Below are 26,691 nucleotides of genomic sequence, written 5' to 3'. Positions count from 1 at the left end.
AAATTGCTTGGGTCCAATTTAAACGGAAGTGCTACTTCATAACGTCCGTCTTCCAAACGATTGATTGTATTCTTGAAAATATCTTCAGCTTTTTTCTCGTCTGGACTATGAATCACTCCTCCAACCAAATCTTCAATTTCCCAGAATTTTTGCATTAAATTTCCGACATCAACCGAAGTAAAATACCCAGCTGCTGAGTAGGAAGCGTTAACTGCGGGAGCATCGCCTAGTATGACGTACCCCAGTGTAGTTTCTAAAGCGTCAGGCAAACCAGGCTCGTTTTCAATTTTATCTGACATTAACAATTTGGTGAATAACTTAACACCAAGAAGTACATCAATTTCACCTGGAATCGCCCAAGAGTCATCTGCTAGATGTAAATTATCAAACAGATCAGTTGCAGATTGATCAATATGACAGGTCGGTAAATCAGGCGTGATCTCATCTAAAACAAGCGCTTCGATAGTATATTGATGTTTAGGATCATATCTTGACCTAAATGTTAAGTTGACAGTTCCTCGGATGGGTTGTGTTATCGTTGTTCCACCTAATCCATTTATTGACGTCACTGGGCTGCTGTGTACAGGAAGACCTAAATTCTTGCAGCACTTCAATGTAACGTAATGTTTCTGTGATCCTGGATCCAGTAGACATCTCAAAACCTTGTCCTTGCCGTTACGCCCACTAGCGAGTACCTGAGCAGTGGCGAGAATTTCCGTCAAGGGTGAAGTAGTCTGTCCCGATGCCGAATGAGTACATACCGAGGCACCGTTGTCCTTTACGGATGAACTTGTGCTAGCTTCACTATCATCCTTAGATGAAGACTTGGACTCGTTGTTATTCATTGCAGGTTTTGAGTTTTCGAAGTGTAACGTTGTATGATGTTTGCCTTTACATTTACGACAAGTTTTCTTCGAGGAACATTTCGATGCAGTATGATGCGTGTTCAGACAATTAGTGCACGCGTGAGTTTCCTTAACGAAATTAAATTTTTCGTTAGGCGTGAGTTTCATGAAATTATTGCAATTATAAAGTTGCGAGTGATCATTACTCTTGCACATAGCACATGAACTTCCGTTGTCATGCCCTTGCGTGCTAACATACGCTTGGGGCGTGCGAGGGAGGGGAGCTCGCACGCTGCTAGTGTTGGCAGCGGAGCCGCTTTCAGCCTTAATTGGCGTTCGTTGCGATGTCCGATATAAAATCTTCACTTGTTCCCTAACGAAACAAATGAATTCGTCATATGTAGGCATTGTAGAAGAATTCCGAATAGACATCTCGAAATTCTTTGTGGTATCTGAATCTAATAACTTAAGACCCAGGTGAATGAAAATAAAGTCACTTAAGTTTTCGAGCTTGAGTTGTCTTATTGCTGAAATAGTAGCAGCAAACGAATCAATTATTTTTTCTAAATTAGATGCCGAAGGACCGTTGATGTTGACAGGTTTCATCGAAAACAGCTGGTTTAAATATGACGTAGCTAATGCGCGTTTATCATCATATTTCGCGATCAATGCTTCCCAAACTGTGTTGTAATTTTCTGCGGCAGGTATAACTCCCGCACAGATCGACTTTGCCTTTCCTGTCAAATGACTAAACAAATAATGAACACGCTCAGAATCCGTAAGTTTTTTATTCTCATGTATGACACGCTTAAATGTTTCATAGAAGAATGGGAAGTTTTGAATATCTCCATCGAAAGAAGGAAGTTCAATCCGAGGGATTTTAATGGAGTCGTCCTTACATGAATGGCTCGAATCCCTGGATGTCGAAGGGCTCGGAGCAGGTGCATCAATTTTTGAAATTTGACATTTGATTACGCAGTAGAGATCTTCAAACGCATTCATTGCGTTGTAGTTGACGATGTACTCCGGGTCCAACTCCAAGTTCAGAAGATTGACTTCATCCATCAACTCTATAAATTCTTTTCTCAGTTGATCGACCAATCGAGCTTGCGCGATGAACTGCGAGAAAGCCTTCTTGTCACTGCTTAACTTTGGAATCATGTCATAAATATTTTGTAAACGCATGAAACATTGAGCACGTTTTGCTTCCGCGAGCTTAAGTCGCGTTGCCATGGTTACCTAGTTATTACTATGACAGCACGAAAAAATATGAACAATTTGTGCAAAGATGCACAAATAATTATAAATTATATTCAACTTGTATAATACCTTAATGCAAGTCGAAGGAAAATGAAGTAAATACGAACGTTCCGCTTGTATAATACCTTAATACAAGTGTAACCTTCGCAATAGGTTAATTACAGTTTATGAAAAACTGAGGCTTTTAGGAATAATTTACCCGTAGCTTTCAGTTTAGTAGAGTGTATTTAGTAACTTAAAATACACTGAAATTATATACTTAACGAATATGGTGTGCAAAAATGTTCCGTGAAAATTATGTCACAATATGACAGTTACAAAATACGAAATTTATTTGTAACGCATTTATAAGGTAGCGTGATGAATAATCCCACACGCTACGCGTAAATGAAATATGAAATAAAAATAACAGACAATAAAAATAAATTAGTTTACTGACCGTACTTTGAAATAGAATTATGACGGGAACATTTTTTTGAAAATTAAGAAACCGAAAGGAAATCCGAAATTATATTTTGTACCTACGCGATTCAGTGAGCAACAAGGTTATTATGTAATATTTTTAAAGGTAAATTTGGAAACCGGTTCAAAGGCCAAAAAATAGCCATAGAGGATGGATCACCAGTTGAGCTGGAGTTAAGCCTCTAGACAGGCAGTCGCTTGGATTTTCTGTTCCCTTAATATGATAAAAATGATCGCTTGATAAGTTATCTTGGATCTTGGTAATTCGATTGGCCACAAAAGTTTGCCATCGATGAGGCGACGAATGAATCCAACAAAGTGTCACTGTTGAATCGGAGAAGGCCAACACAGAGTCGATTGGGTATCTGGTTGAGTAGGTATCAACCACCCTTTTTATAAGTTGTGACAATAGCAATGCTGCGCATAATTCCAGTCTTGCTAGGCTGACAACCTTCACGGGCGCTATCTTAGATTTAGCGCAAATTAAATTAATGACACCTCGGTCATCATTAGGAAAAGTGACGTAGGCATAAACCACTCCACCATAAGCTCTTTCACTAGCATCTGAAAAGCCGACTATAGTTAATGAACAGTTTTCAATGACACCAATATGTCTGGGAATGCTAATGTTAGATAGTAGCGGTAGTTCACCTTGGAACTGTTGCCATTGGCGTACAATATGATCAGGCGGCAATTCGTCCCAATCAATTTTCAAAAGCCATAACTCCTTTATTAGAAGCTTAGCGAACACAATTACAGGGGCAACTAGGCCCAGAACATCGAATAGTCGAGCTACCGATGAAAGAATGTTTCTTTTACTACACGGTCGATCGTCGGGACTAACCTGGAACTTGAATACATCTTCACCAGGATACCAACGCAGACCTAAAATCTTCAACGTTGTATCATCGTCGAAGGTGACACTTTGGGATAAATGTAGTCCTTTCGGTATTTCTTTCAGAACAGCTGCAGAATTTGACGACCACTTTGCCAGTTGGAATCCACCTTTCAAGAACAAATCCAGCAGTTGTTTAGTCGCTTGCACAGCTTGGTCTTCATCAATAACGGAACTGGCTACATCATCCATATAAATATCACGAGATGCAATTTCCTTTGCGAGTGGGTATTTATCACCTTCATCAGCTACTAACTGTTTGACAGTTCGCAGTGCCAGAAAAGGACTGCTACGTAGACCGAAGGCTACCCTATTATACTGAAATACCTTTATAGTTTCATCAGGATTAAACCTATAAAGTATACGCTGATAAGGACGATCCTCCCCCCGTACGTCAATACACAGATACATTTGACGTACATCAGACGTGATAGCAATACCAAACAATCGTAAGTTTAGGAGAATGCAGAACAAGTCAGCTTGAAGACTTGGTCCTGCGTGAAGTATGTCATTTAACGATAAACCGCTTGTGGTCTGTGCACTAGCGTCCAGCACAATTCTAACCTTTGTGGTTATTCTGTCAATTTTGACAATTGCGTGGTGGGGTATGTGATAAGCATCATTTGACTTATCATTTGGAACCTCAGATAAATATTTTTTATCAATATGTTCACGGATAACTTCATCATAAGCTGGTTTTAATTCAGGTTGCTTGACGAATTTTCTTTCAAGCGCTAAAAATCTGCGTTCAGCAGTCTTGTAAGAATCGCCTAAATTGCTTGGGTCCAATTTAAACGGAAGTGCTACTTCATAACGTCCGTCTTCCAAACGATTGATTGTATTCTTGAAAATATCTTCAGCTTTTTTCTCGTCTGGACTATGAATCACTCCTCCATCCAAATCTTCAATTTCCCAGAATTTTTGCATTAAATTTCCGACATCAACCGAAGTAAAATACCCAGCTGCTGAGTAGGAAGCGTTAACTGCGGGAGCATCGCCTAGTATGATGTACCCCAGTGTAGTTTCTAAAGCGTCAGGCAAACCAGGTTCGTTTTCAATTTTATCTGACATTAACAATTTGGTGAATAACTTAACACCAAGAAGTACATCAATTTCGCCTGGAATCGCCCAAGAGTCATCTGCTAGATGTAAATTATCAAACAGATCAGTTGCAGATTGATCAATATGACAGGTCGGTAAATCAGGCGTGATCTCATCTAAAACAAGCGCTTCGATAGTATATTGATGTTTAGGATCATATCTTGACCTAAATGTTAAGTTGACAGTTCCTCGGATGGGTTGTGTTATCGTTGTTCCACCTAATCCATTTATTGACGTCACTGGGCTGCTGTGTACAGGAAGACCTAAATTCTTGCAGCACTTCAATGTAACGTAATGTTTCTGTGATCCTGGATCCAGCAGACATCTCAAAACCTTGTCCTTGCCGTTACGCCCACTAGCGAGTACCTGAGCAGTGGCGAGAATTTCCGTCAAGGGTGATGTAGTCTGTCCCGATGCCGAATGAGTACATACAGAGGCACCGTTGTCCTTTACGGATGAACTTGTGCTAGCTTCACTATCATCCTTAGATGAAGACTTGGACTCGTTGTTATTCATTGCAGGTTTTGAGTTTTCGAAGTGTAACGTTGTATGATGTTTGCCTTTACATTTACGACAAGTTTTCTTCGAGGAACATTTTGATGCAGTATGATGCGTGTTCAGACAATTAGTGCACGCGTGAGTTTCCTTAACGAAATTAAATTTTTCGTTAGACGTGAGTTTCATGAAATTATTGCAATTATAAAGTTGCGAGTGATCATTACTCTTGCACATAGCACATGAACTTCCGTTGTCATGCCCTTGCGTGCTAACATACGCTTGGGGCGTGCGAGGGAGGGGAGCTCGCACGCTGCTAGTGTTGGCAGCGGAGCCGCTTTCAGCCTTAGTTGGCGTTCGTTGCGATGTCCGATATAAAATCTTCACTTGTTCCCTAACGAAACAAATGAATTCGTCATATGTAGGCATTGTAGAAGAATTCCGAATAGACATCTCGAAATTCTTTGTGGTATCTGAATCTAATAACTTAAGACCCAGGTGAATGAAAATAAAGTCACTTAAGTTTTCGAGCTTGAGTTGTCTTATTGCTGAAATAGTAGCAGCAAACGAATCAATTATTTTTTCTAAATTAGATGCCGAAGGACCGTTGATGTTGACAGGTTTCATCGAAAACAGCTGGTTTAAATATGACGTAGCTAATGCGCGTTTATCATCATATTTCGCGATCAATGCTTCCCAAACTGTGTTGTAATTTTCTGCGGCAGGTATAACTCCCGCACAGATCGACTTTGCCTTTCCTGTCAAATGACTAAACAAATAATGAACACGCTCAGAATCCGTAAGTTTTTTATTCTCATGTATGACACGCTTAAATGTTTCATAGAAGAATGGGAAGTTTTGAATATCTCCATCGAAAGAAGGAAGTTCAATCCGAGGGATTTTAATGGAGTCGTCCTTACATGAATGGCTCGAATCCCTGGATGTCGAAGGGCTCGGAGCAGGTGCATCAATTTTTGAAATTTGACATTTGATTACGCAGTAGAGATCTTCAAACGCATTCATTGCGTTGTAGTTGACGATGTACTCCGGGTCCAACTCCAAGTTCAGAAGATTGACTTCATCCATCAACTCTATAAATTCTTTTCTCAGTTGATCGACCAATCGAGCTTGCGCGATGAACTGCGAGAAAGCCTTCTTGTCACTGCTTAACTTTGGAATCATGTCATAAATATTTTGTAAACGCATGAAACATTGAGCACGTTTTGCTTCCGCGAGCTTAAGTCGCGTTGCCATGGTTACCTAGTTATTACTATGACAGCACGAAAAAATATGAACAATTTGTGCTAAGATGCACAAATAATTATAAATTATATTCAACTTGTATAATACCTTAATGCAAGTCGAAGGAAAATGAAGTAAATACGAACGTTACGCTTGTATAATACCTTAATACAAGTGTAACCTTCGCAATAGGTTAATTACAGTTTATGAAAAACTGAGGCTTTTAGAAATAATTTACCCGTAGCTTTCAGTTTAGTAGAGTGTATTTAGTAACTTAAAATACACTGAAATTATATACTTAACGAATATGGTGTGCAAAAATGTTCCGTGAAAATTATGTCACAATATGACAGTTACAAAATACGAAATTTATTTGTAACGCATTTATAAGGTAGCGTGATGAATAATCCCACACGCTACGCGTAAATGAAATATGAAATAAAAATAACAGACAATAAAAATAAATTAGTTTACTGACCGTACTTTGAAATAGAATTATGACGGGAACATTTTTTTGAAAATTAAGAAACCGAAAGGAAATCCGAAATTATATTTTGTACCTACGCGATTCAGTGAGCAACAAGGTTATTATGTAATATTTTTAAAGGTAAATTTGGAAACCGGTTCAAAGGCCAAAAAATGGGGATGCGGAAAAACTTACATGCACTGGTTCTGCGTTTTCCTCCTTATAGAGTCTCCAGTCTCCACTGATTCGGCGGCACTTTATTTTGTTGTATTTATACTTAATTATAGGGATCCCTTTGGTTTCATTTTCTTCAACACACAATATTGAATCGAGTTTTATTTTACATGTATTGATGTGACATGTGACATTTTTTTCTCTTTTTATTATCGCCTTGCCGTCTATATTGAAAACCCGACAAGGAGGTCAGAATTCATAGGTTAAGTATTTAATACGTGGCGCAAACATCGACTGTGGTTTTTGGGAATCGGTATTTATTTACTTTTTCATACAAACTTTTGTCTACTGCATCCATACCATAAAAAAAACAATTGTTTTTACTTTATTATGATTTTATACGTAACGAAGCCATAAAACTGTAAACCGGGTGATAATTATTCACAATCATAAACACATAATCCGATTAAGCGTAGTCACCATGTTACATTCCTACTTGCCAGTATTCACTTTATTTACACCTTAGAATTTCCATGACCTACAATTTAATCAACACCTTATATTTAACATGTTAAGGCATAAATTCAAGTATCTTGTAAAACGAGCTTGTGCTTTTTAAATCCACTTTCAATTGCTTAGAAATTTGAATAGTTTCATTTTAAAATGTACTTTAAAATCGTATTATTAATGTTCCTTTTTCATTGGTTAAGAACTTTGACCAGTAGCTTTCCTGTAAAGTATAACGCAGTTCTAAATTGATTTTTATGACCTCTTGATTGGAGTAGAATTTTATGTAGCAGATTTCTTTTAATCGATAGGGTAACCATGCGTTTGTTAATTGTCGTTTTTAACAGGTTTAAACATTTGATAGTCCGTTTATGGATATGACATGAAAGAAACCGCTTTTAATGTGATAATTAATAGTTATTAATTTGTTAAATCCGGTTTGTTTGACATGGAATTAAGACGTAGTTTTTATTTAGATTTGTGGACCTTGATAAAGTGTTACGAATTCATTATAAGAATGTCTACAGATGCAGTGAAAAAGAAAACAGGATATATTAAATTAAATCTTTAAGTGTCATAGTCCAGTGACTGAGGCCGGATTTTTCTATTATGTGACACTTGTATTTTTATGTGTTATGAACTTTTAAGATGAGCATTACATTTTATTTAAGGTCAATGCAGCCAAATCCGTCTGCGGGTAATTCCGTTATTAATAATTACTTATCTATTAGACCAATTCGAGTTATCTTCAACCAAATACGTCACTTTTGACACACGCTCTTATTCTTATTATTAAAGTCGCGTCAAGATAATTTTGAACACCTCGCCCGCTTAGCTACTTCTGCTGCTGACTGTACCATAGAGATTTATACGAGTATATACATTTTAATATAGGTTACCATCACGTTTGTGCTAAAATCATAAATATCTTGCTGGAATTTAATTTCGCGTTCGAATTACACCGAAAACATATAAAAATCATAATGGCTGCCGACATATAAAATCCCTTTTATTTGACCCCAAAAAGTATCTTTTGTTTGGAAATTCTAAATTAAATTTAATAACGTTCGTTTACTTTTAATTTTAAAATTTAACAAAAGGTTTTATTTAACTTCAACAAAGGGATTTGAAATTTATTAGGTTTGTTTTATACGTTATGTAACTAGAGTTGTGAGTTGGGCTCATTGCGAATACTGACTTTTCTCCCTAGGGCCAAGTGCTGCAAAATACAAAATTATGTCCGCAATTTTAAATGTAAATGTGGTCAAAGTTCGACATTTTTATTCATTGTAATAACTGACTCCCTATTTGACTATGTACTCTCTAATTACTCTCTCTATTACACTTACTAGCTGGTCAGGCAAATCTTGTCAGTAAAAAAAGGCGCGAAATTCAAATTTTCTATGGAACGATATCCCTTCGCGCCTACATTTTTCAACGCCTTTTTCTACTGACAAGATCTGCTTGACCAGCTATATATGAGTTAATATTGAATTTTCCAACTAGTACGGTTATAATACCACGAGTTAACACTTGACGTTTACGTTAGCGACTGCGATCGCAGTTCGCAGTCCATCTAAAAAATAACCGCTATAAAGCGATCGCTTCCAGCGGCGGTAGCACGGTCGCATTTTTATCTCTTGTCATTGTCACCATGCCTGTCACGTTCTAACAAGTATGTCAGTGCGAAATGACGGGCGTAGTGACAGGCGATAAAAATGGAACTGTGCCTATTTTAAATAATATTCTTTATGCAAATTCATAGTGCGACTATTACCTACGGAACCCTAAAAAGGGCATTTTCCTACCCACGTGTAATCATCCCTTCGTCACAGAACAATAAGCCTTTGAACGAACTTTATTAAGAACCCGAAAGATTCCCGTGTTGGCCGTCTTAATTGGGACATTATTAAAAAAAGGTTGTTAACATTTTTGGGTCAGTGAATTGAAATCTTTGAAGCGTGATTATGAAGTTAGGAAAGTAATTTGGCCGAGTTTGAAGCTTCGTATATTATTTATGAATTTGTATAAATATACAATACAAATACTCTTTATTTAGGTAGCGGAAATGAAAAACAAATACGCTAGTCAGTAAGCGTTGCAAATGGAATGAAAGAAACCTATCACAATATACACAGAAAGCAAATAGAATACCATGCGAATAAAAATACATAATACAATTATACATAGGTATTACACATACAAAAACAACTATGATCACCTGAAACTTATTAATTTATTAATTTTCGAAGATCCTAGTGGATTGATCTGCTTTCTAATATCACCTAGAGGCCAATTCGAACTTCCATTTTGATGTCAAAATTATATCTAAATGATGTTTAAATTGGCCTCCTATCCTATCTTAGTAGGTATACCTACTTATATCATGGACCCAAATCGACATGTTCGTGCCAAAATGGCAAAACCTTATAATATTTAAACTTCTTTATGTTATTTTAAGGGAATATGTTTTCATATAAATATCAGAATTACGAAACTCAACATGCAACAGCCGTTAGTAAAAATACAGATGGCGTAACTGTCGCGGTCCGTCGCTCCCGGCCGTGGCTCACGTGACAACGTTATTTGGTCGACGGTTATGGCGACAAGTGATATGACACCTCCACGGTAATGACTGGGCGGGTGGAAAAGTTTAAGGATAGGGAAGAACCTTGACAGGAGGGGAAATTGTGCATTATAATAGTCGTGCATTATAATAGTGTTATAAGGGAAAAGTGTGGACTGAACGAAGATGTAGTGACAAAATTTGAGAAAGGTATGTTGAGATGGTTTGGACACGTGGAAAGAATGAGAGAAAGAAGGCTGACAAAGAGAGTGTATAAGAGAGAAGTAGTAGAGGGAGTTAGAAGGGGCAGACCTCGGCGGACTTTCTCTGATCAGATCGGGGAAATCTTGAAGAAAGGCCAGGTCAAGAGCACCCGTGTCTGTGAACCTAGCATATCAAGTGCTAGCATCTCAATCTTTTTTGAGAGTTCTAGGAGCATCCCTAATAGTTCTACAGTTCTAGATGGTTTTTTTAAATAGTTCTGCTCATTTTCGCGAAAAAAATGAAATTTTAAAATGAGATGCTAACTTCACATTTTGACACTCCAGCATCCCAGCCATTACCCACTCCACAGCCGCGAAATAGCATTTAAATGAAAGATACTAACATTTCTAGACGATATATAATGAGTTCTAGTCAAAACTGTAAAAAAAAAATTTTTCATATATGTATGGGACACGAACATGAAAAATAATTCTAGGTAAATTCTGATTAATGCTAAGTTTGAGCAAAAATCCCAGTTTTGACCACCAGCATCTCAGCAGTTCTGATTAGCCAGCTCCCTAGAGCACTAGAATAACCACAGTTCTATCTTCTAGAAGGAAATTTGACAGAGTTTTGATAGACTATGTCCGAAAATAGTATCGAAATCGAGTAAATGTTAAGTTCTGAGCGTAGCATCCCAGCCAATGCAGGTCTGATACCCAGCCTCTCAGCAGTTTTGGATAGGCAGCTCTCTAGTGCACTAGAATAACCACAGTTCTATCTTCTAGAACGAAATTAGGCGGAGTTTTGGAGAATTATGTTTGAAATAGTCTCGAAATCGAGAAATTGCTAAGTTCTGAGCTTGGCATCCCAGCCAATGCAGGTCAGACACCCAGCATCTCTGCAGTTCTGGATAGCCAGCTCCCTAGTGCACTAGAATAACCACAGTTCTATCTTCTAGAAGGAAATTTGACAGAGTTTTAGAGGATTATGTTTGAAATGGTCTCGAAATCGAGAAATAGCTAAGTTCGGAGCTTAGCATCCCAGCCAATGCGGGCTAGATACCTAGCATCACAGCAGTTCTGGATAGCAAGTACCTTAATGCATTAGAATACACGCAGTTCTATCTTCTAGAACGAAATTTCGCAAAGTTTTGAAAGATAGTCTTTCAAAACTCCAAAAAAATATCGAAATCGAGGAATTGCTAAGTTCTAAGCTTGGCATCCCAGCCAATGCAGGTCTGATACCCAGCATCTCAGCAGTTTTGGATAGGCAGCTCTCTAGTGCACTAGAATAACCACAGTTCTATCTTCTAGAACGAAATTAGGCGGAGTTTTGGAGAATTATGTTTGAAATAGTATCAAAATCGAGGAATTGCTAAGTTCGGAGCTTAGCATCCCAGCCAATGCAGGTCAGACACCCAGCATCTCAGCAGTTCTGGATAGCCAGGGCCTTACTGCACCAGAATAAACACAGTTCCATCTTCTAGAATTAAATTTGACGGAGTTTTCATAGACTATGTCCGAAAATAGTATCGAAATCGAGTAAATGCTAAGTTCTGAGCATAGCATCCCAGCCAATACAGGTCTGATACCCAGCATCTCAGCAGTTCTGTATAGCCAGGTCCCTAGTTCACTAGAATAATGACAGTTCTATCTTGTAGAACGAAATTTGGCAGAGTTTTTGAGAATTATGTTTGAAATAGTATCAAAATCGAGGAATTGCTAAGTTCGGAGCTTAGCATCCCAGTCAATGGAGGTCAGACACCCAGCATCTCAGCAGTTCTGGATAGCCAGGGCCTTACTGCACCAGAATAAACATAGTTCCATCTTCTAGAATTAAATTTGACAGAGTTTTGATAGACTATGTCCGAAAACAGTATCGAAATCGAGTAAATGCTAAGTTCTGAGAGTAGCATCCCAGCCAATGTAAGTCTGATACCCAGCATAATTTTCCAAAACTCTGCCAAATTTCGTTCTATAAGATAGAACTCTGTTTATTCTAGTGCACTAGGGAGCTGCCTATCCAGAACTGCTGATATGCTGGATATCTGACCTGCATTGGCTGGGATGCTAAGCTCCGAACTTAGCAGATCCTCGATTTTGATACTATTTCAAACATAATTCTCCAAAACTCCGCCTGATTTCGTTCTAGAAGATAGAACTGTGTTTATTCTAGTGCACTAGAGAGCTGGCTATCCAGAACTGCTGAGATACTGGGTGTATGAGTTGCATTAGCTGGCATGCCAAGCTCAGAACTTAGCAATTCCTCGATTTCAATACTTTTTTGGAGTTTTGAAAGACTATCTTTCAAAACTTTGCCAAATTTCGTTCTAGAAAATAGAACTGCATGTATTCTAATTCACTAGGGTGCTTGCTATCCAGAACTGCTGAGATGCTAGGTATCTAGCCCGCATTGGCTGGGATGCTAAGCTCCGAACTTAGCAATTACTCGATTTTGATACTATTTCAAACATAATTCTCAAAAACTCTGCCAAATTTCGTTCTACAAGATAGAACTGTCATTATTCTAGTGAACTAGGGACCTGGCTATACAGAACTGCTGAGATGCTGGGTATCAGACCTGCATTGGCTGGGATGCTAAGCTCGGAACTTAGCAATTACTCGATTTCGATACTATTTTCGGACATAGTCTATCAAAACTCCGTCAAATTTAATTCCAGAAGATGGAACTATGTTTATTCTGGTGCAGTAAGGCCCTGGCTATCCAGAACTGCTGAGATGCTGGGTGTCTGACCTCCATTGACTGGGATGCTAAGCTCCGAACTTAGCAATTCCTCGATTTTGATACTATTTCAAACATAATTCTCCAAAACTCTGCCAAATTTCGTTCTATAAGATAGAACTGTGTTTAGTCTAGTGCACTAGGGAGCTGCCTATCCAGAACTGCTGAGATGCTGGGTATCAGACCTGCATTGGCGGGGATGCTACTCTCAGAACTTAGCATTTACTCGATTTCGATACTATTTTCGGACATAGTCTATCAAAACTCCGTCAAATTTAATTCTAGAAGATGGAACTGTATTTATTCTGGTGCAGTAAGGCCCTGGCTATACAGAACTGCTGAGATGCTGGGTATCAGACTTACATTGGCTGGGATGCTACTCTCAGAACTTAGCAATTCCTCGATTTTGATACTGTTTTCGGACATAGTCTATCAAAACTCTGTCAAATTTAATTCTAGAAGATGGAACTATGTTTATTCTGGTGCAGTAAGGCCCTGGCTATCCAGAACTGCTGAGATGCTGGGTGTCTGACCTCCATTGACTGGGATGCTAAGCTCCGAACTTAGCAATTCCTCGATTTTGATACTATTTCAAACATAATTCTCAAAAACTCTGCCAAATTTCGTTCTACAAGATAGAACTGTCATTATTCTAGTGAACTAGGGACCTGGCTATACAGAACTGCTGAGATGCTGGGTATCAGACCTGTATTGGCTGGGATGCTAAGCTCAGAACTTAGCATTTACTCGATTTCGATACTATTTTCGGACATAGTCTATGAAAACTCCGTCAAATTTAATTCTAGAAGATGGAACTGTGTTTATTCTGGTGCAGTAAGGCCCTGGCTATCCAGAACTGCTGAGATGCTGGGTGTCTGACCTGCATTGGCTGGGATGCTAAGCTCCGAACTTAGCAATTCCTCGATTTTGATACTATTTCAAACATAATTCTCCAAAACTCCGCCTAATTTCGTTCTAGAAGATAGAACTGTGGTTATTCTAGTGCACTAGAGAGCTGCCTATCCAAAACTGCTGAGATGCTGGGTATCAGACCTGCATTGGCTGGGATGCCAAGCTTAGAACTTAGCAATTCCTCGATTTCGATACTTTTTTGGAGTTTTGAAAGACTATCTTTCAAAACTTTGCCAAATTTCGTTCTAGAAGATAGAACTGCGTGTATTCTAATGCATTAAGGTACTTGCTATCCAGTACTGCTGTGATGCTAGGTATCTAGCCCGCATTGGCTGGGATGCTAAGCTCCGAACTTAGCTATTTCTCGATTTCGAGACCATTTCAAACATAATCCTCTAAAACTCTGTCAAATTTCCTTCTAGAAGATAGAACTGTGGTTATTCTAGTGCACTAGGGAGCTGGCTATCCAGAACTGCTGAGATGCTGGGTGTCTGACCTGCATTGGCTGGGATGCCAAGCTCAGAACTTAGCAATTTCTCGATTTCGAGACTATTTCAAACATAATTCTCCAAAACTCCGCCTAATTTCGTTCTAGAAGATAGAACTGTGGTTATTCTAGTGCACTAGAGAGCTGCCTATCCAAAACTGCTGAGAGGCTGGGTATCAGACCTACATTGGCTGGGATGCTACGCTCAGAACTTAACATTTACTCGATTTCGATACTATTTTCGGACATAGTCTATCAAAACTCTGTCAAATTTCCTTCTAGAAGATAGAACTGTGGTTATTCTAGTGCTCTAGGGAGCTGGCTAATCAGAACTGCTGAGATGCTGGTGGTCAAAACTGGGATTTTTGCTCAAACTTAGCATTAATCAGAATTTACCTAGAATTATTTTTCATGTTCGTGTCCCATACATATATGAAATTTTTTTTTTTTACAGTTTTGACTAGAACTCATTATATATCGTCTATAAATGTTAGTATCTTTCATTTAAATGCTATTTCGCGGCTGTGGAGTGGGTAATGGCTGGGATGCTGGAGTGTCAAAATGTGAAGTTAGCATCTCATTTTAAAATTTCATTTTTTTCGCGAAAATGAGCAGAACTATTTAAAAAAACCATCTAGAACTGTAGAACTATTAGGGATGCTACTAGAACTCTCAAAAAAGATTGAGATGCTAGCACTTGATATGCTAGGTTCACAGACACAGAGCACCCTAAACCGGCGAGCGTGTATGAGAAATGTTATGAAAGTGACGGCAGCGAAAGAGGTATGTCAGGATCGTAGCGAGTGGAAATCCGTGGTCTCTGCCGACTCCTCCGAGACATAGGCGTGATTATATGTATGTATGTATGTAATAGTCGTAGATAAAATTTGACCAAGCTAACTCTGTATGGCATTTTGCAATGACAATGGGCCAATGCCCAATGTCTTCATTAATGTCAAATTTCTATGAAATATGGGGTTAATAATGACACTCCCTAACTTTGTTTTATTCAAGCTGGTGTTGGTTATTGAACTTCATTTCACTCTATTATATTATCTAAAATCACTTTTTCAAATAAGTACATAATGAGCCCAAGTGAAATCAAAATTTGTTACCGCTTGCGTTCTTTGTCCGTAAAATCACTGTCAACGGTTTAACAAAACAACAAAGTATTGAAAACACTTCGCTCGACGAAGAACAACGGCAATACCTTTGACCCATTTCTGTATAACTTCGTTCTAAAAGACCCATCTTCGAATAACTTCGTTCGAAAGGGCTAAACTCCATTTCTTTCCGTATTTGGCGTCAATAACAGACCGCGGTATTCGGAAAACAAGATCCGTTCTAGAGAAGAGAACGATACGATATGTACTAGATACCAGGTAGTTTAGACTTCAACTAGATAATATCTTTTGCAGCTCAATTATCGTATTAAGATAGTTTCAAAATCGTTTTGATATTTAAAAATACATAACGAGACGTTTTAGACATTGTGGAAATCGTTCAAGGGTATCTCCTGAATCGCGGACATGTCAAATTTGACAGGCTAGATCTTAAAAATATCATTGTCGTATCTTGGAGATGTCTCATAGATATCTATTTCAAAATACGAATCGGGCCCAGAGTTCTTTTTCAATAACAAAACAACGTCCAAATTTCACGGGGGTTCTTTGCTGAACTAGATATCGAATTGAGTAACAAATGTCCCCCTTTTGGGTGGTTAAATCGAGTGGGGAGATAAGGGTTGTGCAGTATTGTTAAAGATGTGATATAGATAGATATGAATGGTCGATTGTTTGGTTTCTTAGTTAGTTCGATCATTTTCCCAGCTGTAAATAATATTTGTGAAAGCAACATAGAACATATAATAAAGATGATATACCTTCTTAATTGAACTGTAACCCTACAAACAATGACATAATAATCTTTATTTACCTTATTCATAACTGTGAATTCAACGTTATTATGACGTTTCAATAGTCTTTGTTTTACGCCCAAGTTATACTTCGCTTAGCCTATTATCTACATGTGTGTCAAAGGTTATTACTCTATATCTATCTATATGTATATATAACCACATCTCGCATATTAGTTCCTGGTATTGATGTGTCAGAGCGAACACAACTCTTTATGTAGCAAATGTGTCAGCAGAATGCAAATCAAATAACTCTCGGGACCCAACATTGTACCCTGCGGAATACCAAATGAAGCTTACAAGGAATGTGAACCTAAAGAGAATACTGATAAGGCTTAATTTTCCATACCGGCAAAAGGGTGACGGAACCTTTTAATATTGAATTTGGAAAGGCGTATATCTAATACAAATAGACTGTCATACGTAGGAAAACCTATTCATGACGATGTGTATATATATTACTGAAAATATAATAAAACTAGCCTTCGTAGAGGGTATTATCTTTATGTCATGTTTGTTGCAAATAAGAGCTATTTTTATATTATGAACTATGAATATGTATTTAAATAAATATTATACGGCAATTTTACACAGTATTATCGACCTAGTCCCATAGTAAGCTCAATAAAGCTTGTGTTAGATAGATACTAGGCGTTCTTATACTAGACATCCAAAACTCAGGAACGAATATGGGGCATTGTCTATGAAAAGGGACCTTATTGTCGATGGCGCTTACGCCGCACAGCGTCGCGCGGCATTGTATTTGAAAAAAAAAAAGAAAAATGAAAAAATGTTTAAATGTTAACAAAGAGGGTACAGTTGTGAAGGTTGGAGTCTTCTAGTAAGTACTAGTGGCTCTGTGAGCTGTAGACCTCGCGAGCATAGCTTATTGGGACCGTGCACGATAACAGCGCCACACAGCGGTTTGATCAATCAACAATACAAAGATTTTAATTAAAAAAAAAATACGAAGTTTAAGTGAAAAAAAAAATACAAAAAGTTATGTCTTACTGGGATCGAACCCAGACTTTCTGTGTGCAAACAAAAAAAGCGATTGTTTACAAAACGCGCCATGATAGTTCTTAGCTAAGCTGACGAAATTCGGCTACTCATTCTCGAGTACAAACTAAATATCTAAATACCGCCTAAACCAGCAATACAATTTTTCTGCATTTTTTGCCATTTACTATGTAAATATGTCTCAAAAAGAAAATACTCTTATGATATCGATACGACTATTTGTTTAAGCGAGAGGTATCACAACTCCTCCATTTTTGAAAATTTCCAAAAACGGGATCGACAAAAAAAATTATTTACTCATAGAATCTGGTCACAAAATTTCACAAGAATCGGTTGAGAATTGTGACCTGTAGAGGAGAACATCCGGACATACAAAAGCAAAATGCCCGAGTCAAAACGTAGACCTTCGCTACGCTTCGGTCAATAAAATACTTGTAACAGAAAACCCCGCTCTTCCATAATATCTAATAAGGCTTAGAACTTAATTAACAAATATAATATAAGTATAGTAATTTATATCGGAGCATCTTTAATAATGGCGTATAAGCGCCATCGACAATAAGGTCCCTTTTCATAGATAACGTCACATATTTGAGATAAACACACAAATAAACGCAAAACATGTTGCGCGAGGAATTATAAATACGTGAGTTAAACGTAAAATGAGTTTAATACCGTCAAAACAAGTTATTGATCAATCTTTACCCCAGTTTGCGAGCTCACTTGGCGCGAGCTTATCTCGGATGAGCATAAGTTGTTTGGAACAAATTCCCTGCTGCTCTAATCTTGCATAACTTTGCTATCCTGTCAACGGTCAATACACGGTATAAGTTAATAAGCAGTATGTAGACTCCACAACATATAGGTATACCACAAATATATGGTCAGAGATCACTTGGAAAACTCATTGCCATCTGTATTGTATACATAATTCTTCTTCTTCCTCGCGTTATCCCGGCATTTTGCCACGGCTCATGGGAGCCTGGGGTCCGCTTGACAACTAATCCCATGATTTGTATTGTATACATAATTGTATTGTATAAATTCATGTTACCTGTCGTCATTGTTTCACCGGATGGTCTCATCGGAAGATCAGCGCTGGAAGTTGCCAGCGCTGATCTTCCTTTTATGTTTCTCTGTTATGTATAATTTTCTAGTTTGTGTTTGTGCTCATGAATAAATTATTTCTATTATATTTTATTCTAATAGGTCTCCCGATTTTTAGGGTATATTCCCATTTGTCCGCCAAGGCAAGGCAATTCTAAATAGGTACTCAATCTTTTAACATCCAAGACGTCCATTTTACAAGTGTATTTTACTGCTTCTGATTAAACTACAATTTCCACATAACTTCCAAGCTCTGAGCAGAGAAAGTGCCATGAAAAGGTCAGAAAGAGCATCAGCGCTGGTTATCGGACGTTACGACATAATGACCAAATTGCCGTACACTTAGGTTGACATTTCTGGCTATTGGCAGTGTATAGAGAAGAGGAAGTAAGCCTAATATGTAATAGGGTGATTGTGGGATATGAGATAATCTTAGAGTCATTTGGCAATAGGCTACATTACAAATTTTTTTTATGGTATCAATCGATCGGGTTTGTTTTTAGGATCAAATGTCTATATGGGACCCATTGCATTAAAGTAACACAAAAGTCAGAAATTGTAGTCAAAGTCCGACAGTCGCACTTCACTCGCGAAACGCCCTATAAGTACAAAACGGCCAGAGGCCGTGACGTCATCGCCCATCTTGTAGTATGGACAAAACAAGAAAATTGCGTTTTTGTCGGTGAAATATTGCGTTTATGTATATAGTTGCTATACAATATTTTTTTGGATGAAATGTAAGGAATCGAATGGCACCCTTACTTTTTTCGTTTTTGGAAGTTAAAACAAACTTAAATTTTGAAACTTTCAGGTCCTGTAATTTTGTAATTTTTCAATATTTTATTTTAATATCCACATTATTGTGATAAATTGCTCGTTTGCTATCTATTTTACTAGATTTTGTTATAAAATACAACATGTGTCATCATCCCTATTCTGACTCAAGCAGGAGTATTACCTATAGTCGCGCTTAACTATAATATGTTAAAGTATGATTTCAATGTAATGTGTATATACTTATATTTGTGAACTAGTTTTATACTGGCTTATGATGATGTAAGTATCTCTATGATAATTTTATTTGAATTTTGTATTTCGCATATGTTCTAATTTGTGTCTGCTTGACATCATCATGTCACTCGGTTTTGGTTGTTTACATTGAGATATACGTTCGTTAATATATACTATAAAATGCTTAAATAGTATTGTTATTTAACCACTGCGTGCTCAGGGAGCTCCGCTACAGTGGTTATGGGCCCAGAGAGCCCGAGGTATATTTAAAATTACAGTCGAGTCTGTTTTAGGTACACTTGATTTGAGGTACGTGCGTTTGATGAAGAAGTAGAGTTGGCGTAGAGAGGCTAACAAAATGAATACTACTATCAAAATAGAACCGCTTACACAAGAAAATTATGAGACGTGGAAGATTCAAGCTGAAGCGGTTCTTGTAAAAAACGATGCTTGGAGCTACGTGGATGGGAGTAGTTTGGAACCGGCCGAGCCGGAAGAAGCGCGCAAGTGGAGGGTCGGAGATGCAAAGGCTAAGTCGGACCTCATACTTGCTATAAGTCCTAGCGAATTGCGGCATTTACGTGACTGCAAGACATCGCGAGATGTGTGGCTGAAACTGGAAAGCGTGCATGCGTCCAAAGGACCCGCTAAAAAGGCGACATTATTGAAACAGTTGTTGCTTCATAAGATGAAAGAAGACGGTGACATCCGGGAGCACGTCATGCATTTCTTTGACGTAAGGAACAAACTGGCCGACATGAAGATTGAGATGAATAACGATTTAATATCCATTATGCTCCTCTATAGTCTCCCACCGAGTTTCGAAAATTTTAGGTGCGCCATCGAGTCCAGGGATGAGTTACCAGATCCAGAGGCCCTAAAGGTAAAAATCATCGAAGAGTTTTGTTCGAGGAAGCAGAAAGGCGTAGATGATGGAGCTTTTATTGCAAGAATGAAAAATTTTAAGCCAATGAGTGGTGCCAGTAAAACTTACTTCAGAGGTAAATGCTGGAAATGTCAAGATTATGGACATAAAGCTTTCGAATGTAAAATGAATGACAACAAGGAACGGTACAAAGAGAGTGGTGATAAGTGCGTATCAAAGTCTGACCGCGATACACAACGTCATAATTTTGGTCTTGTAACGTTCAATTGTATTTCAGAGAATAAGGCTGCTGCGTGCAACGGGAATGAGGGCTGGATCATGGATAGCGGGTGCACTTCGCACCTTTGCAATGAGGCTCCTAAATTTGGCAATTCTCTGATACCTGTATCCGGTAAGCTAAGCTTGGCTACAAATACGTCTGCAAATGTAGAAGGTAAGGGCACGGTAAGGTTACTTTCATGCAACGACAAATTAAAAACATTAGTGGAATTACAAGATACTTTATTTGTTCCGGATCTAAGATGCAATTTGATTTCAGTTGCAAGAATTACAGATAGGGGCTATAGTGTTATATTCGATAAATACTCAGCTCATGTTGTGGATGACAGTGGCAATATTGTTATGGTCGCAAATCGTTCGGGTAACCTTTATCAAATGGAAGAACGACTTGGGACTGCTTCAGTAATTGTTGGAAAGAATGATGATGTAAGGTCATGGCATGAGCGCTTTGGGCATTTAAATGGAAGAGATTTAGCAAAGTTATTGAACAAAGCTGGCGTGAAATTTACAATGACGGATCTAAATCAATTGTATGATTGTAGTATTTGTGCAAGTGGGAAGATGATTGCGTCTCCTTTCCCGAGAGGTAGTGGACCGTGTGAGGAAAAATTGAGGATTGTGTATTCGGATATTGTCGGTCCTATGCGTCATGAGGCCCTCGGTGGAGGAAAATACTTTATCACGTTTATTGATGATTCGTCTAGATGGTGTGAAGTGTATTTGCTTAATAAGAAAAGTGAAGCCTTACATTTTTTTAAGATCTATAAGAACCATGTTGAGAATTTTACCGGTAAAAAAATTATATACTTGCACACAGATAATGCTGGAGAATATTGCAGTAGAGAGTTTGATGAATATTTGCAGAACGAAGGTATAAGAAGAAGGTTGACTATCCCTGGTAAACCTCAGCAAAATCCAGTTGCAGAGAGGATGAACAGGACATTAACGGAAATGGCTAGATGTATGTTACTTTCATCAGGCCTCTCGCCAGGATTTTGGGGTGATGCTGTATTGACTTCATGTCATATCCGAAATCGATGTCCAACAAGTAGCTTAGCAGGTGAAACGCCGTATGAGAAATGGTATGGTCGACCTGCTACGATAAATTACCTGCAATCCTTCGGATCTAGGGTTCACATCTTGAATAAAGAAGAGAACAGGGATAAATTTGCCCCACGCGGCATGGATGGTATTTTTGTAGGCTATCCCAGTGACAGAAAGGGTTACAAGATTTGGCTGCCGCAAGAACGAAAATTTGTCGTATCTCGAGATGTCAAATTTCAAAAACTTATTGAGCGGAGAAACGAGTGTGAGTATCCTAGATTAGATCCACTGGAAGTCAAAAATGATGAGGTACAGATCGATGTCAATAAGAGTCCAGAACCCAACTTAGTTGAGATAAATTTTCCCGCTAAAGGTAATGTCACGGAACCGGTCATGTGCATTCCTCAAAGTAAACAAACTGAAACACAAACAGAGAGCGTTCAGGAAGTTAGAAGTCATTTAGAGCTACTAGAACCACACGCAGAAAACATTCAGGTATCCACAGTTGATTTCGTACCGATTGCAGGTTCATCTCATAGTCCTGACCAAGATGTTGGCTCTTATAGTGAAGAAAACAGGAATATGAAGAGAGGACCTGGTAGGCCACGCTTAGAAAGAGGACATATTGGAAGACCAAGAAAAATTTATCAAATTGTTGAAGTGAGACAAGAAATTGAAGCAGAACGTGATGTAAAGGAATCATCTGACTGCCAAGATTTCGCAGATACAGATAAAAAGGTGGAACCAGAGATTGAAGTAGAAAGTAGCACAGAGGAATATTCTGACTGCCAAGAATTCGCTGGTGCTGCAGGAATAACTTTAAAACAAGCATTATCAAGTGAAGAAAAACAGAAATGGAATGAAGCTATTTTATCGGAAATAAATAGCCTAGTAAAGAATGACACCTGGGAAATAACTAGAAGACCGGTCGGCCGTGCTATTATAGGTTGCCGCTATGTTTTAACAACGAAACTGAACATCGACAAGACAGAAAAGAAAAAGGCGAGACTTGTAGCGAAAGGATACAGCCAAAAACATGGTGTTGATTATCATGACACTTTTGCTCCGGTAGTTAGGTTAGATACCATACGATTGCTAACATCACTTGCAGTTGAACTTGATATGGAAATTCACCAAGTGGATATTAATACAGCCTATCTAAATGGTACATTGGATGAAGAGATATATATGGAAATACCAGAAGGATAAGAAGAAGGATCGGTCATACATGAACGGGCTAAGAAAATGTTAACCGATATTAGCGCGGGAGGTAATGCATGCAAACTTAAGAGGTCATTATATGGGTTGAAACAGGCTGGACGCCAATGGAATGCCAGGCTGGACGAGCAGCTTCAAAGCATGGGACTAAGGCCATCGTTAAATGAGCCATGCCTATACTTTGAAAATATAGACGAAAATACCAAACTTTTTGTTGCGGTGTACGTTGACGATATTTTGATAGCCTCACAAAATAAGGTTTGCATAGAAAACTTTAAAAAGTCACTGGCCAGCGAGTTCGAACTCAAAGATTATGGGATTGCGAAATATATTTTGGGTATTGACATTGAAAGAAATGTCAATGGCAAAATTAAGTTGTCACAACAAAAATATATTGAAAATCTTTTACAGACATTTGGTTTTGAGAATTGTAAGGGATCCGTATCTACTCCAATGGAAGTGAACTTGAAATTTGAACCGCTACAGAGTGATGTTAAATCAAAAGAGCGATATCCATACCGGGAATTGATTGGAAGTTTGATGTATTTATCCGTGGGTACACGGCCCGACATTTCAAATACCGTCTCAAAGTTAGCACAATTTGTAGAATCTCCGCGTAAAGAAGCTTGGATCGCTGCAAAACGCGTATTGCGTTATTTAAAAGGTACGAAGGAGTATGGTCTCATGTTTACAAAGACGGGTAAGTCGTTAGAGGGATATTCCGATTCAGACTGGGGAGGTTGTGCGTTGGACAGGCGTTCATACTCTGGTTATGCTTTTGTGTTAGGTGGTGCGTGTGTGTCATGGAAGTCACAAAAACAGAAGTGTGTCGCGACGAGCACCTGTGAATCAGAATACGTTAGTTTAGCGTCATCGATGAAGGAAGCGATGTATCTGAACAGCTTGCTAACTGAAATCGGATTGGGTAAGTTTGCACAAGTAACCTTAAATGCGGACAATCAGGGAGCAATCTGCCTAGCCAACGATCCAGTGTTTCATTCCCGAAGCAAGCACATTGATATAAGACACCATTTTATTAGAAATGCTTTAAAGGAGAATAGGGATATTAAGTTGGTGTATTTGCCAACGGATTTCATGTTGGCAGATATATTAACAAAGGCTTTACCGAAGGTAAAGCACCACGCTTGTATGTCTGGATTAGGCATTATTTAGTTCTTTGTCTTAAATATTATTGTGTTTTAGTTATTATTTCGTTCTTAAGCCTGAGGTTATCCAGAATATACACATTAAGGGGGCGTGTTAAAGTATGATTTCAATGTAATGTGTATATACTTATATTTGTGAACTAGTTTTATACTGGCTTATGATGATGTAAGTATCTCTATGATAATTTTATTTGAATTTTGTATTTCGCATATGTTCTAATTTGTGTCTGCTTGACATCATCATGTCACTCGGTTTTGGTTGTTTACATTGAGATATACGTTCGTTAATATATACTATAAAATGCTTAAATAGTATTGTTATTTAACCACTGCGTGCTCAGGGAGCTCCGCTACATAATAGTGGTGCATGACATAGCATAATATAGGTAATTCGCCAGTAACTGTAATTGGCCACCAAATGAATTCTATTCACCTATAAACATAATTCATTTTATAAGGTTTTTCTACTCCAGCACTTAAATGTGTCAATTAAATGACTGACAGTGATATCTAAAGCAATGTCATTTGAATGCTTTGTCTATAGGCTCATAAGATGACTGCTAGCAGTCATCTTATGAGTATAATACAACTGCTTTATTTTTTTAAAGATACAAGTTCCGATCATCTTGATTGAAAGAGGTATGTTTGTCATTTACAATAATAACTCTTTTTTTTTTTAAATAATAACTCAATTTTTTTTAAATAATAACTCTTTTTTTTTAATAATAACTCTTTTTTTTTTTTTTTTTTGCTGCAGCTGTCATAGAAAAAGTAATGTATGCAACAGCTCATAATTGGTTCTTAAAATTCTCGGGTCTTTTTTTACAAAACTCGACTACGTCTCGTTTTGTAACTTCGACCCTTGAATTTTAAGAACCCTTATTATATCACTGTTGCATAAACTACTATTCAATAACTGGCCTACCTTCAATAACTAACCGCCTTATACTAAAATGAATTCTGTTTATAGGTGAATAGAATTCATTTTTAGTTTAGGGCGGCCAGTTACTAAAAGTGGCCAGTTACTGGCGAATTACCCTATAAGTATTACGGCATAACCCACTTTAAGATACGAGCGTCACACGAGAGCCCTAAAATCATATCATATCATGATATCATGCGCGATATGCTCATATCATATGTTAGCCCACCATAGTACCTAAACATAACATTGTACATACATCCATATTCGAACTTTAAGATACGTCAAATATTAGATATTAAAACGATATGGATCGGATCAGTGTCAAACAAGTGTCAAAAGTCACGTTTCTTCAAACAAACACGTCACTTTTAACACTGGTTTGACACTGACATATCCAATCCATATCGTTTCAATATCTAATATTTGACGTATCTTAAAGTTCGAATACGGCTGATAGATACGTAGCACAAAGAATTTTCTGGTGGGAAACTTAATACCTGAAGTATATCATCGGGAGAAATTGTTTCATTTAAAAAAAAACCTTATAGAATTAGGTCTTTTGTTTTGAATCACTGTATATTCAAACAGACAGACGAAGCACAGTTGTTTTATATAAAGAGATAACACTACACGTATATAGGACAGTATTTTACTCGCTATAAAACTCGCCGGTATGTCAATTTGTAAGAATCCCTCGCTGACACTGCAACATCCCTAGGCAAATGTTTGTGTGGAAACACACGGGGGATTGTTGCGTATAATTAACTGGCAGGAGAGAAGAGATGCCTGTTAGACACAATAGCTAACAGTACCCGTACCAGTCACTGACAAAGTCAAAGTGACATATACGCTAACGTCTACGTAATTTACTTTCTATGTATACATTATGTTCTGGATAGCGTCAGTGTTAAACTGGTGGTATCTTCGAGAAATCGGGAAACATACTCGTAGTAAGTACCTACAATATTTTGACGTCACATCAAACCAAAACGCAGCGTGCCTTTACAAAGTACACTCCCATCCGTAGTCCTTCTAAAAGGCCCCGCCGCTACCCAAGGGATCGTTAGACGCCTGAATAAGTAATAAAGGTACCTTCAAAAGAACCAGGTAACTAAGCGACTGCGATCAATTTGTCGCCGAGTGTACTTCAGCTCTTGTTTCGTCCTTTTCAAAGGCTTTTATTTGTGAAACACGTATATCTTGTTGCTATTTTATATTGTCAAGAGTAGGGTTTGCACGACGGATCCGAAATGTATGGGAAGATCCGCGGATCCGGATCCAGATCCGGATAATTTCATACATTCCGGATCCGGATTGCAAACCCTAGCGGTTCAATATTTAATGGCTCTACTTAATGATAAATATACTTGGTCAAGCAAATCTTGTCAGTAGAAAAAGGCGGCAAATTTTAAAAATCGCGGGTTTAGTAACACTATACCTTTGAATTGTTTGAAATTCGCGTGTCATTTTTTTTTTTCATCTATTTATTATCACACAATATTTACATTCAAAAAATTATGACAGCGAACAAAGGCCCCTGAGGCTTAACTGCCGCTGTAATCGCTCTTATATTTACTCTTAATATATTATATTAAACTATGGATTATTCATTTTTATTTTCATAATATGTATATCTTATCTTTGGAACTGTTTTGTTTAAGGGGCCCACTGATTACCAGTCCGCCGGACGATATCGACCTGTCAGTTAGAACAAAAAGTTGACAGCTCCGAACAACTGACAGGCCGGCAGGGATATCGT

At 38.0% G+C, this 26,691-nt stretch overlaps 1 protein-coding gene and 1 long non-coding RNA gene across 2 annotated transcripts in view; one reads left to right on the top strand and one right to left on the bottom strand.

Annotated features, from left to right (window-relative positions):
- LOC134653903 (uncharacterized) overlaps positions 1-26,691 on the top strand; it is a 321,965-nt gene that overhangs the window by 221,524 nt on the left and 73,750 nt on the right. The window lies entirely within an intron of this gene.
- Positions 10,168-15,227, bottom strand: LOC134653956 (uncharacterized). The gene is made up of 2 exons (XR_010097299.1): positions 15,083-15,227; positions 10,168-10,359 (listed from the first exon to the last, which is right to left on the bottom strand). It is a non-coding gene; the product is annotated as an uncharacterized LOC134653956 (long non-coding RNA).

The sequence above is a fragment of the Cydia amplana genome, chromosome 14, assembly GCF_948474715.1.
Source record: "Cydia amplana chromosome 14, ilCydAmpl1.1, whole genome shotgun sequence".
NCBI lineage: Eukaryota > Metazoa > Arthropoda > Insecta > Lepidoptera > Tortricidae > Cydia > Cydia amplana.
Note: the sequence above shows the minus strand (reverse complement) of the source record. Positions and strands in the feature narration are given on the sequence as shown.